Genomic DNA, 18391 nt, shown 5'->3' on the forward strand with positions numbered 1-18391 from the left:
GTTTGCATATTCTTCCCATGGATGAGTGGGTTCTCTCAGGGTACTTCGGCTTTCTCCCACTGACCATAAAAACCATGTTTGGTAATTGATGATTATAAATTGCCCCAAGGAGTGTGTGTGAGCATGCATTGTTGTTTATCTCATTTGTCACTGTGCTGACCCCATGATGGACTAATGACCCATCCAGGGTATACCCCAACTCTTGCCAAGCAGGAATACAAAGTTTACAAAGTGTTGGATAAAATGTAGATGAAAATTTAGTTGTATTTTTTTCACAACAGTATTTAGCATAGTTTAAGATAAAAGAATAAATTAGTAGAATCTCAATAAACCTACTGAGATGATTAATATGGACCACAGTGACAGCTAACTGCATCCAAGTCTAAGCTTTCTTTTTCACTGTGTGGTCTAGTCATGACCTGAGGTGTTTTAGTGCCCACCTCCCTCACCCATAGTTCTTTGCTCAATGCTCATTGCTAGACTCAGTCTCTCATTTGAATATATTGATTGGGCCATCTGTAAGCCATTTATCTCCTTCAAAAGACCGTTAAAGTAGCACCCTCCACCACCTCTCCACCCGCCCACCACTGTTTCACTGACAGAGAGAATAAACACGCAAATAAAGCGGCACACACACACTCATGCACACTCTCACAGAGAAACGCTCATGCTGGCTGAATAAATGGACCTAATATCCTCCAAATATTGAATTCTTTTACTGAAACACCACCTTAAAACAAATAAAAGCAGAAGCTGCCACACTTCCTGCGATTCGAGATAAGAGCCAGAACACACATCATGTAAACACAGGCCTGTGGTGGCCGAGCTGAGTGCACAACTCCAGCCTGCTTTGGGGAACCAAACACTATCTAATGCTTCATTTAGTGTTGCAGAAATTCCCACAAATAATGAAACCAATTATTGCATTCATATGGTGAATAATGGCTCCTTCAAATAATCTGCTTATCTGGCCCTGCCTCCATGGCTTAATGTGTCTATGTGTGTGTCTGTAGACGTGTATGTGTGTGCCTCTGCCTATCATCATAAACTGCACCCTGATGTTGCAGAAGCAGGGTTCTGGCACATCTGCAAGCTCTAGATATTCTTTGAACACTTGTACATGTCGTCAGCAGAGTGCATGCATCATCATGATTGACTTATTCTTGACATTCCCAGCAGTAAACCCTGGTTAAAGGATTACCCTCAAGACTTGGACTGCTGCCCATTATAGTAAAGACCCTTGAACACCCAAGCAAGAAAAATGCACTCATACAAAATGTGAATCTGCAACAGACATACATTTCTTTGTGTTTAGCACCTTTTATTGCCTCTTTGTTCCCCCTTTTGTCTTTTCTTCATTCAAATCTGTTTTCTCTTCAGACAAACCTTTGGCGGGCAGCCATTTGCAAGACCGAGCAAGAGGGAAGCAGCATTAGATGAAGGAAGGGGGTCGGCAGAGCAAGAAAAAAGAAAGAAGGATGAGTAGAGAAGCAGAGAAGCATGGGAGAGAGGGAAGACACAGCACAACAAAGAAAAACAGAGAAAAAAATGGCAGCAGTGAATTTATGCTCTACCCCTCAACATGAGCACATTCAGCTTGCTTCCTTCCTTTGGGTGGCGGTTTCAGTTCACTCTCTGCTCCTGCAGGCTGCAAGTTAACATTTGAAATGTCTCTGCTCCAACAAGGTGAAGGGTGGTGGTCGCTATCCAGCAGAGACCTTGCCTCTGTGTGTAAATACAGGGCGCGGGCAGATGGTGGAAAATTGGCGACTGCACTTGAACCATAAGGAGCATATGCACATGGGAGAGTTTGCAAAGACCCTGGGCATGGGTAAGAGCTGAAGACTGGCACCTATTGAGACTGGCAAAAAAACACAAGACCATTGCATTGGCACTGGTGCGTGGTAACAATATGCCCAAGCTTCTTTTAGAAAGCCCAAGAAACCATAAGTTATAATATCCCTGGCATTGTTTTTCAATTACTAAACTGCATATACAGAATTAAAATTATTTTCAGAAAAATGTAACAAAGCAAACTGAGACACACTTGTTCTTACTGTTTAGTCTTTAAATTATTTAAATGAACCACAAAATGCTATTATATACACTACCAGTCAAAGGTTGGAGCAAGCTAATTGTGTCAAACTTTTGACCAGTAGTGCAAATGTTGGTTTCCAGTTTCTCTTTTCAAAATGTCTGGAGGACAGCACCAGAGTGAGAACACAACTAATATTATTCTCAAAACCATAAGGCTACAAGGCAAGATGTGGACAAACACCTATTACATACTCTCTACTGATAAGGAGAGAGTTGGAACAAAGTCTACTATCAGGGTCTGCATTTCCCTCTGCTCTCCTGGGTCTCAGTCTGTCTCCTAAAGCCCCATTTCCAGCACGGATTCTTCTTCAGTGGTGTGTGCTATGCTGGTTGTCCAGGAGCTGGAAAGATGGACATGTAACACTACCTTGCAAACACGTAATACAGCGGTGTTCAGGTGAACATAGCCTGTGCCCACTTCATGGTTTATGAAGAATCCTATTTTTTGGTACCAACTGAAAACCAATTTTACCGGCTCAAAACAAGGTCTGGGAACTGGCGCTAGCACTTAGCCATGCTGGTATGAAAGTGCTACTAGAGAGAGTTTGGATAAATGTCATGTTTTACTAATCAACCCTTTTCTGTTCAGTAATTGGATTAACACAGATCTGTAGATTATGCCAAGCACTTGCACTTTCTACTGAAACCAGGAGAATTTTTGCTGCCGCTGTATTGTGAGAGCCTTGTTTAAAGGACTCTCATTGTCTCCTTCTTGTAATAAAGCTTTGCTTAAGTCCTAGCTTTCATCTCTGCCTTCGTTTCCACTAACTATATCAATCTGAACTGTGATTAACCATAGCTCATTAAATGGCTTTTAACCCCTTGCTATCTATTGGGTGGGATGTGACAAATAAAAATGTATGGTACCCAGTCTACCTTGCAAGTACCTACACATTTTTATATACCATTGAAAAGCTAAGATTCTTGAGATCTGAGTGATGTATACCATTCCAGGCTACAATCAGAACTGTCAATTCAGACCACCCGCCAGTGCAATTTGTCTTTGAAGCCATACTGTACTCACAAAATGTTCTTCTTTCATAAGCAATGGCCCCATATAAAGGGAGCCATCTGATGTAACTGTATGATTATATATGTAAAATGTTTTCTGTATAACTTCTGGAAACAATAGTTTCCAAAATCCCAGTTCAAGGTTTATAAAGCATGAATGCAACAAAGGAACTGCTGTATAATTTTGCTGGCTGGGTGTTATATCAGAGTTTTTTGCTATTCACAGGTAAAAGCCCCTGAAGGTATGATGTCGTTCTGGGAGCACCCCAATTTCCATAACTCTCAGAGAACTGTTTGGTCAGTGTGATGGCCAGCCACACATGTAATATTCACACCTCACCATCAGTATATTTCCACTAAAGTTTTCTTTGCAGCCATAAGTCTAAATGCAAATACATACAATTTCACAAATTATTTCCTTTCTAAATTAACTAAATTACTTTAATTTCCCATACCTTACAATGTTGAATACATCTTGGCTCTGTATGGTCAAATAATGTTTGTAGTAATATTTGTTACTTTTCTTTGACTTACCTGGGGTAAAAGCTGCTGCCACATTCACTGGACAAAACCAGCCATTTTATTTTGCCCCTTTTGTGTTTACTTTTGTTTATGCTAAACTGGTACTTAAGTTCCCCAGAGGCCAGTATACCCTAGATATTTCCCTGTTACCTTAGTTGACCTACCTAGACATTCAAGACATTCTGAATAAGTGGTACAACAAAGGTGGTTATCAACTTGGTAATTCAGCCCAGGGCTTTCCCATCTCGATCAGTGCACGCTCACATAAAATGGGAGGTGTCTGCAGCATCTGACCAATCAAAGAGAAACCCTACAGCGCAGCCTACTTCACCATGGAGGAGCAGACAATCATTCATCAAAAGTATGAAGATTTTAAATGCATCATCCAGGCCAAAAGCAGCACTGTTGCTGCAGCAGCCATGAAGGAGTTTTGGCAGAAAATTGCAACTGTGTAAATTTGTCAGATTATACAATAATAATTCAATATAAACAGACGACACTCTCATCACTCAATTTCACTTTATTATGGTCCAGACGTTCGGGTCAGAGCACTTCCTCACTTTCCTTTAAATTCTGTCTGTTAGAAACTTAACTCAAAAAGTTACAGATGGATTTTGATTAAATTTTCAGTAAATCTCAGAAATGGAATAAAGAACAAGTGATTAGGTTTTGGGGGTTATCTGCATCACTGCCTATATCCAAGAAATTTTTAAAGAATTCTTCACTATTGGGGGGAGATTAGAGCTTCTAACTAAAAATAATGGACACAATCATTGGCAAAAAGACGAAAATTAAAATGTCTTGGCGGAGGTCTGTGCTCTCAGTGCTTCTAGTTGCCAGTGAGTTCTTTAGAGGGTCAGCACCCCATGTGAGCCCATTTGTGTTGGAATATTATTTGCATGAAGGCACAAGTGCATCTCCGAAATTCATGGTTCTGTAGTTCTGCCATGTGTGAGCATTATTATTAACCTCATTATTTCAGATAAAACCCTAGTGGAGCTAAACATCTTGGGAACAAGTCAAGAACAAGTACAAAAACATATATCAGCACAATCAGTAACAGGGCTTCATTTCTTCATCTAAGGGATGCATCTGTCCCTAATAAGTCTTTCACTCCTAAGCTCTCATGATCCATGCATCAAGATCGAAGAGAACTGACTGTTCTGAGAACTCAAGAGTCCTTATGATGCAGAAACACTGATTAATAACTTTACAGTCACTATCGTTAAAATCTGCTGAACTTTGTTTGGATTGTTTTGTTTTGTTTTTTTCTTGTAATGAATTAAATAAATATAAAAATAAATTCCCCATTCTTGATTGGGGTAAGCAGCGTCAAGCATCTATATGTGGCAGTAGGTCCCTAGGACTCTGCAGAGGCTGGAGACCAGGGAGACAGGAACTGGAGGAGGGACTGACTGGTAGCAGGTTTTGATTCTCTGTGCCTGTGGGAGAGCACTGACTGCTGTTTATTTTAGTTTAGTATAGTTTAGTTTTATTGATTTTATTGTAGTATAGGATTTGAGTTTGTTTAGCTTTCGAGTTTTAACATTCTGTCTCTGGTTTCTAGTGCTGCGGCTGGTGTGGTCCTCCATTCACCGGTGAGGTTAGGATACTGCGAGTTCACTCTAGAGGGTGATATGGTTTGCGGTGATGTTTGAGGTGTTTTTATTTGAAGTAAGTTGGATTGTTATTTCTTTAGGATACTTAGTATAACCCCAGTCCCTTCACAGTGGTTGGCTGGTTTCCCAGCTGTAACATGACTGTCGATTGCCTTGTCCGTCCTTGTCTGTGTTCTTAAAGTTTTAATTACTGTAAAATAAATGGCACGTGTCTGACCTGCACTGACTGTTGTGGCCTCTTCATTAAAGCACCTATGTGCTAGTTGTCCCCTGTGGTTACGATTATCTGTGAAATACAAAAAAAATGACTAAAATGTTGCCCAATGTAGTCGAGTAAGTGTAGCTTTCTCTCTAACTAAAGTAAAAGTATGTGCAGCAAAACTGCTCCTTTTTTTTCACAATTTCATAATTATTCAAATACTCAGTATATTTTTTAAAACATTTGATTTGCCCCACTTGTTTTCTTCTGTGAAACATTCCTACAATGGCTGTCTTTTTTAAAAAAAAAAAAAAGAAAAAAAAGAAGAAAATGTATTAAAATTATGTGTTTTATTCGGTATCAGCAGCAGTTCAGCCTCTATCATATAGCTCCTCTTATAACATCAGGACAATGATGTACAAGTGTATCTCAAGCAACTGTGCATGTTTACCAATCGATCTGCTCCACTCTGACACGTTAAGAGTCCCGGCGTCATTATGGCCGTTGTCTGGTGCTATAAAACAGAGTTGGGCAGTGCTGATAGCAGTGAGGGATATGGATGGGTCTGTACAGAGCTGGACAGCAACAGTGCTATACTGTACATCTTCCAGAGTGTAGGCCTGTTATCTTTTTGTTTCTGCAGAGAGGTTCATCATAGAAATATGCACAGAAATAATTCCAGTGTGTATGCATAAAGACTTTAGTACACTGGCAACCTTACTGTAGGAACAAACTGGGATACATGCTCACAGATTTGCAAAGTGATTAGTCAATCATTCCTTCTTAAAACATGTGCACATATCTATCTATCTATCTCTCTATCTCTCTATCTATCTATCTATCTATCTATCTATCTATGTGATATGTATTATTTTTTTCTTAGATGTGTCTGTACATGACTTCCTAGCTGAAAATCCGTTTGTGGGATGGATGAGTGTCTCCAACCCATTCATCATCTGCCTTATCCGCCACCCTCGCCAGTGTTTTTATATCAGCCAGCAGTCAAACTGACAACTGATGGCCCTCTCTTTCCCACTCCCTCGCTCCATTCCTTCCTTTTCACCCACCACCTTTCTTTCTTAGTCACCCCCCCCCCCCCCCCCCCCCCCCCATTCCCCAGTGCCCCACTTTCTTTGGTTGTATGGCTGACAGTGGGCATATTTGGCGGCGGTCATGCACGCTCCTTTCTCATCTCCCCGCCTCCCTCTCTAGTACAGATCTCCTTTCACCCTCCGCTCTTCCTCTCCTACCCTCCCCTCTCATCTAACCCTCTCCACATCCCTCTCGATCTATCTATCTCTCTCCCGTGCACCATTGGGACCAGAGTGGCACCTTCAGAGCGGGCCATAAAAAGGCCCTATAAAAAGCCCCAACACAGGGAAGAAAGGGTAATGATGAAATTTAACTGCTTCTCCTGGTGCACCTGGGGCCTGGCCCTGTGTGTGCGGATATATTAGAACGTATGTGTGTGTCGTGAACATGTTTGTGTGTTCGGTGAGCAGGAGGCCTGGGCACTGAACTGGAACTGCCCTGCTAGGGGGGTCAATGTCACGGCACTGTCGTGAGAGTTATCACTTTTTAAAGACGCGCTATAGATTTTGTGGGGGAACTCATTTACACCGGCATAAAATGAAAGGTGGCAAGGGAAGTTTAAAATCTAAAAAGGACAGAGAGTGGGAAACTGTGAGGAAAATAGGTGCAATGACTTGAATGGCCTCACTGGTGCAATACAGGCTTTAACCCTTTCCAGAAGATGGCCACTGTGTTTGCTCCACTGTCATCAGGCTCAAATAAAAGCAAATCTAGAATAGATGTCATTTAATATGATTTTAATTTCAACTTATGTGTCTGTTTGGATATGTCCAATACTTTGCAATACTATAAACAGTAACTATCTATAAAAATCCAGACGGTGAAATAATGCAATGTTAACCCTAAAACTTCACTACATTGCCAGCAGGTTGTTTACATCATCAACAATTTCTCAGAAACAGTAGTGTGTAACTCTGAGGGGTAAATTGTGATGGATAGCTACTCTTTTAGTGATCTACAGAAGTGTTCCAGACATTTAAATCCCACCCAGGAGGTTTACAATCCAGCTAGAAAATGTAGTGTTTATTCAGATGTAAATACACAGCGATCCATGATAACAGCATTATTTATCACGTTTTCACCATAAAAACATCACCATCACTACTATGTTGCTAAGATACCTCTATTTAGACCTGGACATGATGATGAAGCCACTTCCTGTCAAACCTTCCACCAATCAGAGAGCTTAGATTGATGGTAATGTCCAATCAGGAGCAGCCAAAGATCAACCCGTGAGCAGAAAGTTCTATGTGTGTGTGAAAAGAAGAAAAATAATGCTCCTCTATGGCTGGAATAAAGCCAAGAAGACGTTTCTGATGCACGGTGGCGCCACAAAGCAGCTGAGCTGGAGTTGGTTTAGTGAGGATAGCAGGTAAATAGTAGCAGGAATAACTGGAAATGAGGAAAAAGTGGAAACATGGAAATAGTTTCTGTTGTGTGTTTGTTTTAATGCCAATATTTTTTCTCCTGGAAGCCAAGACTTGAGAGAATGATGTGCAGATGAGAAAAGGTTTGGTCACTGTTGATCTGTGTGTTATTTCTACAAAGTTCTGTTAGTAATAAATTCTGTTTTCTTGTTTTGGTCTGCCTTTATGCTGCTATATGAATTCATACATTCATTTTACATTATTTTAGCCTCATAATCTGACAGCTGAGGCTGGAAACATCATGTCTGATGCTGACTTGTATTAAATGGGTTGAGCTTCTAAATTCATTTTTCATAAATAAAAAAAAAAACAACCAAACAAACAAACAGACAAACAAACAAACAAACAAACAAAAAAAAAAAACAGGCGAACCAAAAAAAGGCAACCAAGTACTTGGAGTTTTATGGGTTAAACTGATTCAGCCTTGTTAATTTTGTATTAATGAAGTAGTGTCATGGTACCGCATAGGTCAGTGGTCTGTGTGATCGCTGGTGAGTTTCGGAGGACGGTTGAAACCACTCCCCAGCCTGTGTGTCATGACAGAACTATTTTCAGTTCACTTACTGGCCAAAACCCAGCACCCTCCCCATGCTCAGATGCCGGCTCACCAGCCTCCTCAGCTTCCCTCTCCTTTCCCTGCCTCCCACCTGTCCTTGGCTTAAGAGTTCCTCTGGCTGGGCCTTCAGCGTGGAAAATCAGCCTTTGTTGGATCTTTGGGGACTGGAGGAGGGGACGGCCAGTGTTGTGGAGAGGATGAAAGCCACAGGACTACCAGCATGCACTGACTGACAGGGCTTGACACTGGAAGAGCCTGCAGCCCAGACCTGGCACCCCTCTTCTAGCAAACATCAGGCTGCATAGATCAGCCAGAGCTAGGCCCCATAACCCAGTGTTTTCCAGGGCTCAGTGTAAGAAACACTTTCTAATGAGCTGTTCAACAATCCGTGTGCCAATATAAAAACTAGAGGCCATCTTGCAATGGGATCAAACCAGTAACCATGCCAATGACTTATTGGGCCAAACTGCATATTGAAAATATTATTTATGTACTAGATGAGGGTATATAACCTCTTATTCTTCTTATATACCTAATGTGTTGGGCTTATTACTGCACCATTATTCAGCATGGAGTAGGCAACAATAGTAGCCACACTGTCATGGGCTGGTAAAAAATACATAACCTCTCTGTAATTACTGTGTTGTTCCAGATCTTAGTTACTCAATCGTTAAAACCCTGAAAGCGCCTAGTTAGGATTAGGAAAGGATCAGGGTTTGGTTTAAAATACATCATATAATTATTCCAGGGTGATGAATAATGATGCAGAACCAAAACACCTCCATGCATTCACCCAACATTCTAAAAATGATGTGTGGATTTATGCAGGGTTTCTTACAAAACAGAAGTACATGAGACTTGACTGGTTTGCACACTTTTTAGAAATGATCAATTTTATGCTAATGACAAAGCTAAAGGTCTTTAAACAATCATTAAGGGGCTTTGATTCTATATTATTTTACCAAGCCCTCAGAGACATATGTTTGGCATCAGGCACAGGTCCAATTTGGATATCCATCAACTAAAGGTATGTTTAACTGCCAAACTACACACATGCACATTTACACACTTATGTAGAGTGTCCATGCTTCCAGTGTACAATCCAATGAAACATGTGCTATGCATAAATTACCCCTACTTCCTGCAATACAGCTTATTGCTAAAAGGATTAGAGTGACACACATATAAACAACACAAACATGCTAATCCTCATTAGCACTGTTGAAAGTCCCTCTGATGCAGTGCAGGGGAGGTGGAGGGGCATGTAGCCAGGAAGGATGGTGGCATTCGGTTAGCTACTAATGCAAATGGAGTTTGAATCTAGGCTGTGTAAATACACACGCACACACATACACACATGTATGGTTGCACTCTTGGTTTTTCTGTTTTCTTCATGTCAGATTGAACTTGATCAATCGACAGACTGGTTGTTAATGAGAGGTAGAGTTTAACGAGAAGAAGAGGTGCATCATTCACCAACTTTCAGCCAATGCTCCTGGCACACATCTCAGGATCCCTTTTGGTTTTTTGGATGTGATGATTTCAGTGTAATAACAGATAAATAGAGAGGGCTCATCAAGCCACAAAATCAAACAGACTGGGCTTGCCAAAGGGAACAGAGGGAGTCAATGTTGTAGGGAGTGCATATGTATTTTGTGCATGTTGAGAGAGGAGAAACAGAGAGACATATCTAATGGCTGACATCTGGCATTGGCTTCCCCCATCTGAGTCGGATGCTCCAGCCTCATACTGTCACCCTGAGTGATAAAGCTGAGAGATCACCCCCTGAAACGGCACACTTGCGAATCCCCTGGCCAGCCCTGGGGGCATGGGCAGGAGAGTGCCTCTTCCAGCAATTCACTGGTTAATGTGCCAATTTGTTTTCCAGTACGTTCAAAGGAAGAATTTATCACCATGCTTTTATGGCTGTGGGCTAATACTAATAAAATGCTGAAATTCACTTAATTGGCCACAGTGGAAACAGGCTTGAGGAGGAAGAGGAGAGCTGGCTTCTGCCCAGGCAGTTTGCAAACACACCCTCTACAAACATACTAACAAACCCTACAAGGAAAGATACTACTCAGACACACACAACAGACAAAATGCAGTTAAAAAGAGTTAATAGATTCTGAAATGGATAAAATGTAGACGGGTGTACGTGTAGATTATTTAAAATGAACCGCTTTATGAAAGACCTGCTTTTACTGAAGATTAAAAATGCCAGGCAAAAACCCTGTTTTTTTTATCACCTCTTCAATTTTTTTGTTTTTTTTCTTTCTTAGTATGTCTTTTTTTAGACACCCCGTCATGTCAGGTATTGTTTAAAAACTCTGATTTTATCAAAACTTGACATTTTCCTCTGTATTAGCAACTAAACATGAAAGTAAAACAGCATGATTTTTGCTAAGCTTAAAATCTCTTTGGCTGATCTCTCAGCCATTGCTACTGGTTCATTTTGGTCATGTGACACACTACGTCAAATTCCTTATGTCAAAGACGACAGGACGACACAACAAACAAGATCAGTTGACGGAATATCTGCTAGTCCATCGGTATGAAGCTATCACTCTGAAGAGAAGCGTGGTGACAACTGATCTGTTAGCAGAGCGATCAGCTTTGAAACATGAAAAGGGACATTTCTTCTTTTGAAATGAAGAAAATTAAATGACATCTGAGCCTTAATTTCCTCTATGCAATCGAGTAACGATTTCACTGAGGATGCCCATTTTTCAGGGCAGGACAGACAAGTGGATAAGACAGCATACGGTAGATAAATTGATAAATAGATGGTTAAAACATTTTATTTATAGACCTACAGTTACAAGTTATAACTAACTATGGCATAGTTGTAATATCTTGTATTTTTTTTTTTTTTTTTTTTTTGACACTACAATAAATGAATATTTTGGAGAGTAGTTTTATGTTATTGGATTGTTCTAAAAGGTATTTACAGTTTTGGAACTTTTCTCAAGTTTCAATTTCATGTAAAACTAATTTGATGGACTATAGTGGAAATTAGAGCAGGGTGCAAAGAAATTCTGTTGGATGTGGTCATAAAGGTGCATTAGCTTTGTTATTATTATTGTGATATGCAGTCTCATTTACAAGTGAGACCTGTTTACCTAACCTAACATGCATGTCTCTGGATGCCCCCTTCCACCCAATACATTGTTGATATTGCTCGTTGAACATAGAAAAACTTCAAAACAGATTATAGAATATAAACTAATACAGAACAATGCTAGAACTACAAATCATTAGTTGTGATAACATTATTTAACAAGCTGAGGGCCCAACCCTGCAAGGCAAGTTGCAAATGAGCAGGAGAGAGAAAAAGAGAGCAATTCTTCATGTCCGCCCCATGAATTACTCTGAAATTTTACTGTTTATTGTTCCCCCAAAAAATGAAATGGTACTTTAGCCCCTGAAACAGAGATATCCAAAATTTCATCAGTAAAATGCTCGTACTCTGATATGTCAACAATATGCAAAAACTTTAAACCTGACTTTATCCAGTGTTCAGATTTTTTTTCCTAGAAATGTATGTAAATTAGCACGCTTGGCAATATAATACTTGGATTTTTAAACATAAAGTTTCAGAAAACATGCTATACAAAAAATAACAATATTAATGTGAGGAATAAACCAAGAATGTTTCATGTTGCTAGCTGTTAGTTGTAAATTTGAACCTATTGAGCTGTAGTGGCTGTAGTCCTAGCAGGTGTTGCTATGACCACAGTCAGACCAGAAACTGTTCTAGACCCATGGTTCCATTTATTATTATTCTTTTTTTTTTTTTTTTTATTTTATTTATTTTATAACAGCCATTGTTTTACTTTCTTTCTTTTCCTTGTCAAAATGGTTCATGTGGTCATCTCCATAATTTTATGTCACAGTGTTTTTAGTCTACAAGCACAGAACAAACAGTGTCTGCAAATTAAATGCTCCATCTGGCTCACAAATCTTTCATTAGCAAGTTGGCAGATATGACTCAATCTGGGAAGACATGGAACAAAATGAAATGATAAAACAAAGAATAGGTGGAATGAGAGGTGAAGTAGGATCTTAAGGAGGAAAGGATGGGATAAATGTAGCTGATGCTTCGGCTCCTGTCACCGTGCCAGTCCTGAGCTGAAGCCAGTGAAGTTCTACCAGGGGATGCTCTCCAGAATCTGGCTGCACACTAATTACTGATGGTTTTGTTCAGGAAATTATCTCCATGTCCATAGCAGCATTTCACAGCAAATTAGCCGTGGAAATCCCAAAAACCAATAAATAAAGCTGGAAGTGTTCATCGGGGTCTCTGTGATTGTGTTGCTCACTTTCTTTGTTCTTCTCCCTAATGCTGAAGAAACTAAGAGGCTGTTTCCTTTATAAGGGAATCCTTTCCATCCTTTAAAAAAAGAGACAAATAACGGCTTTGTTTAGGTCGTGCTGTGAGGTAGAGATAAGCTGTCAGTATTGATGCCAGAATGAGTAAAAAGCATTCGTTGCAAATATCAACCAAGCTATTCATTGTACGAGCACAGTGAAATTAACATGTTGAAAAGGAATATTCAACCAAATTTCTCAGATTAATCAGAGCAGGATAAAAGACAAAGTGTATGAAACAGAGAAAATGTCATAAAATGTTAAATAAAAAGGAAGTTTCTGAACTTGGCAGTTTCTGCACAGTTAAATGTCATGAAAATTAATGTAACACAACAGGTTTTCACCAAACTTAACCAGGCTGATCAGCATCCATCCATATTCTACAGCTTATCCAGGGCCAGGGGTGGTGGCAGCCTGAACACAAAAACCCAGACTCCCCACTCCTCGAGCACATCTTCCAGCTCATCCAGGGCAATCCCAAATCATTCCCAGTCCAGCCGAAAGACTTCCCTCCAGCCTGTCCTGGGTCTTCCACAGGGTTTCCTCCCAGTTGAACCTGCCAGGAATGCCTCACCATGGAGGCCTCCTAACCAGATGCCCGGGCCACCTCATCCGGCTCCTCTGGACACAGAGGAGCAGAAACTCTACTCTGAGCTACACCTGGATGACCGAAGGTCTTGCCCTATCTCTAAAGGAGAGTCTAGACACCCTGAGAAGGAACCTCATGCTAGCAGCTTGTATTTACGATCACTACTCATTTGGGCATTTTAGATGATTTTTTGAAGTCGGCTAGTCAGGACAAAGAATATTGATTAGCCACAGTACTGAGATGGCCCTCTTAAAGATTGTTAATGATCTTAGACATAACTTAGACTTGCAGAAACTTTCTGTCCTGGTTCTTCTAGATCTTAGTGCTGCCTATTAGACTCAAAAGTCTGGTGGGCCTCTCATGTCCTGTTCTTAAATTGTTTTACTTCTACCTCACAGATCAGAAAATTTTTTGTAAGTATGGATACCTGCTCCTCAAGAATCCATGAAATCCAGTGATCAATTTTATAATTTTATCATTTTTAATTTGTACATGTTGCCTCTCGGGGATGTCATCAGGAGACATGGCACTGATTTTCACAGCTATGCTGATGATAAAATGATGACAAAATTACATAATTTGAATCCTTCCCAGTGTGTGAGAAAACTGGGTGTTCTTTTTGTTTCTGAGATGGGTTTTATTCCACACATCAGAAGTGTCAAAAAGTTAGGATATATAGGTATTTTTTATCTTAAAAACATCGCCAGAGTTTGCCCATTTCTCTCCCTTGCCAGCACGGTGGTGCTGATATATGCTTTAATTTCTAGTAGAATAGATTACTTCAATGCCCTCCTCTCTGGTCTTCCCAAAAAGTGTGTTTCAAACCTACAACTTGGCAGCATTGGCTCCCCATGTGTTTCAGGATTATTTTTAAGGCACTTAACCATTTATAAATGTCTCAATGGTTTGGGGCCTTCTTATTTATCTGACTTGATTTTAAATTATGAACCCTCATGGACCCTGAGGTCCTTTGGTACCGGTCTTGTAGTTAAAACCTATGGCGGGGCCTTGTTCCATTATTACAGCCCTCATCTGTTGAACAGTCTGCCAGAGGACCTTTGGGCTGCAGAGACTGTTGATGTTTTTAAAAAGAGGCTCAAGACCCACCTTTTTAGCTTAGCTTTTAACTGAATTTTATTTGATCTTTATCTAATTATTTGTTCTATTTTAATTTATTTTATCAAAAGTTATTACTATTTTTAGAACATTATTTTATTAAGTCCTTTATGTGTTTTTATTCATTTATATATTTAGCAGTGTTTTCCTCATGGGGATCCTTTGCGCTGGGAGCTTTGCTCTACTCACTCGGTCTGGGGGTTGTTGCCACTGTGATCACCCTTGACCAGGTGGCTGGGGTTCCTGCACTGCAGCCCTACAGCTGTGGTGTGGACTCAGGCCTGCTCTTGTCTGGGTGGTTGCAGTGTCAGGCGTCTGTCGATCCCCAAGACAATGTTTCCTTATAGCAGCATCAAGCAGATATTTATTATTTTTTAATATTTTTATTCTAAGAGACAGAAATTAGGAAGTCCATGATTGTGTATTATAAAAAAACGGAATAAATACAAATGTGTTTTGAATTTATTCTTTTTTTGAATTGCTATGTTACTTTGGTGTGTGAAGGCTCCTTTTAGTTTAATATGCATGCATTGATTTTACCATGTAAAGTACTTTGTGTTGTCTTTGGTAGGAAAAGTGTTTTATGAATAAAATTGATTTGATATGATCAGCAGTGACGTCATCATCTACAATGAAATTTTAAATACTTAATCTCCAAATGGAAACTGGAAAACGTGTGTGTTCCATACACGACCATTGTGTGGGCTCTAGTGTCCTTTATTGTTCAGCAGGTAATGTGACAAATTGATGATTAAGCTGGTAAGGGAGACGTTGGGATTGTAACTGGTCTGGCTGTTTTTATCTGGTGGCTTCTATGCTAGATTAACTTAAGGCCATGCCGACAGGAATGTTCAGCATCAACCACTTATTTTCTCATCTTTCCATATGGTCTGTTTGCTCTTGAAACAACATTTCTCTGAGGGTTTCATAACCCTGCTGCTCTGGTCTGTTGCCTCCACTGTTGGTGAAAACTCAGACAGAAAAAGCTGGTAAACTTTGCTGCTTCCACCTCTAAACCAAACTCGTGAGGCAGAGGTTAGGTGATTACTCCTGGGTGAAGCTGCAGCTAGCTTCCGGCTTAGCACCCAGCAGTGGTGAAGCAGACACGGGACTCTGCAGCAACTAGAAGAGCTGTGTGGTGTTTATTGCTAAAGCTTATATCAAAATATTCACCGCTAAACAGGAAGACTTGTGCTGTGCATCTTTCTTTCTCTCTAGCTCGACCTTAAGGGGGCCACACTGTTCTTTTAACACAGCCGGTAAACAGCACTGTGTCTCTGCGCAATGAGACATAAGTCGCATCCAAACAAAAACAGTCAACTTAAAAAAAATGCTGTGAACTTTGTGCGCCGCTTCGGCAGGCGCACATTCCTACTCAATGTTCACTGATGATCAGAGGTGATGGTAGAAATGTAGATCCACCAGTTTCAACAGCTTCTCCTTTCAGCTCAATTCTTTCTTCACTACGATTGACCAATGCAGAGACCACATCACTGCTGACACTGTGTAACCTGGTAGAGCTGCATCCAGCCTACGCTGCTCTTTGGTGTGGTTTGCTGTGGGAGTGTTTGTGTGGGTGTGGTAAACCAGGTGTTTTCAATCTGCTCAGGGGAGCACTACTCCATTTAAGCAACCGACACAATGCTCTGACTCTGTGGCATGGTGAACTCTGTGTCCAGGTTTTGCCTAGAATGAGGAACTGGATGGGTCTGAGTCGGCAGTGCGGGCTGTCTGACCCCAAACACAACACAAACAAAAGCATCGCTTGGCTGAATGAAGTGCATTGCCATAGACCAATGACAGGGAGTAATTGGCCCAATTTCCCCCATTGAGTTGCCCCCCCCCCCCCCTCCTTTTTTTTTTTTATTGTTTCCTGAACCCTGTTTTGTAATGAACTTGGCTCTGATTCTGTACATTTTTGTCCACCTCCTACTGGTTGGTCAGAAGCACCTGCGTTACAACGCTGCATCAATCCACCTTTCCATCTCCTGCTTCATCCTTCCCCAAATTCTGAACAAGACCCCAAGATAGCTGAACTTCCACCCTTTTTCCAGCTGAAGACCATGGTATTGGATTTGGAGGTCCTGATTCTCATCCTAGCCACTTAACACTCAGTTGTGAATCGTTCCAGTGAGAGTTGGAGATCACGGCCTGATGAAACCAACGCATTCACATTGTCTGCAAAAAGCAGAGATCCAATCCCGAGTCTACCAAACTGGACCCCCTTAACATCTCGGCTGATTCCAGAAATTCTGTCCATAAAAATTATGAATGGAATCAGTGACAAAGGGCAGCCTTGGCGGAGTCCAAACCTCACCAAGCTCTGGCACTGGTTGTACCGGGGCCACACAGCTCATACCAGTACATCTGGTACACTATTCTTCTGAAGAACTCCCCAGGGTACACGGTTGAAAGCCTTCTTCCAGTCCACATACCACATGTAGACAGGTTAGGTAAACCCTCATGTTCCCTCTAAGGCCTTGCAGAGGGCATAGAACTAGTCCACTGGTCCACAAACAGGACAAAAATCACACTTCCTCCTGAATCCGATTTGACAGACTATCATCTCCAAAACACTGGAGGTCAGTATGGTTTGTATTTATTCATATACGAAGATTATCATAGACACTTAATAAAATTGTTGATTCTTTGTTGCTTTAACCGCATGTTTCCAAAATAAACAAACAAATGAAAAATCTTTTTATTTCACTAAAAAAAGTTATTCAACACAGCGAGATCTGACAACATTGAATCTTTGGATTTAATCTGTGAAGTCAGTTAAAATGTCTAAATCAGCTCTGAATAAACTCTGAACATATGGCTGCATCTCAGAAAGACAAAATTAGAAATGTAGGTTTTTGCCCTCTTTGAACAAGTGGTGGACTTCGATGCCATTTCTAAAGACCTGTTCAAACAAGAAGACTTGAGAGCAAAAAGATAACATGTGCAGGCTAGCCATGCCATTAAAAATGATCAGGGTTATAAGTTTAAAATATGCGTTTAAAGCTACATAAACTTTCCACCTTTTTTAATGGCACCAAGGATTCAGTTCATCCAGCCAAATATTAGTGTCCACCTGGCTGGGTATAAGTAATTATCTTCCCATCTCCTACATGAACATGTCAACTGAACGCATAAAACCCTGGAGGAGGGGTCATCAGTTAGTGACAGTATGTGGGTCAGACCATTCTGCAGGTTGCAAGAGTGGGCGTCGAGACCACCCCAGCCCCGACACACCCAGAGGATGAGCAGGGAAAAGTGTTTTTTTGTGTGTGAGTGGAGTGGTATAGTGTTTAGGAGATGTATAGAGGTGCTATACCCAAATGACAAGCCCACTGGTCTCATGGCAAGGTACAATTAATGACCCGTGCCAACATTACAGGATGAAAAATCCCCCCTGTCCGAACACTGCCCGCCCAGCCTGGCAAGTGGAATTCTTCATTAGGCCTGGCAACACACACATAGAGTGTGAGGTAGAGTCTTTATAAAGTCTAGAAAAAAAAAAAAAAAAGTTTTTTTAAATTATTTTAGTATTATAATTTTTTTTAAAATATATTTAGTATAATCACTAGCAGTTATGTTCTATGATGGAATACAAAATTAAAAATAATAAATATCATCTGTCTATTATAATCACATTATCTAATTTGATGGAGCCTCTGAATCCACCCTTCAAATCTACACTTTGTTTGGCCTCAAACTAGCTGAGGTCCAAAGCTGATGGTGATGCATCCGTCGTGGCCTCTTTTCTCCCAGAATTCATTGCGCACAAGACAGTGGTGAATCAGCCAC

This window comes from Melanotaenia boesemani, chromosome 9 (assembly GCF_017639745.1).
Source record: "Melanotaenia boesemani isolate fMelBoe1 chromosome 9, fMelBoe1.pri, whole genome shotgun sequence".
Classification (NCBI taxonomy): Eukaryota; Metazoa; Chordata; class Actinopteri; order Atheriniformes; family Melanotaeniidae; genus Melanotaenia; species Melanotaenia boesemani.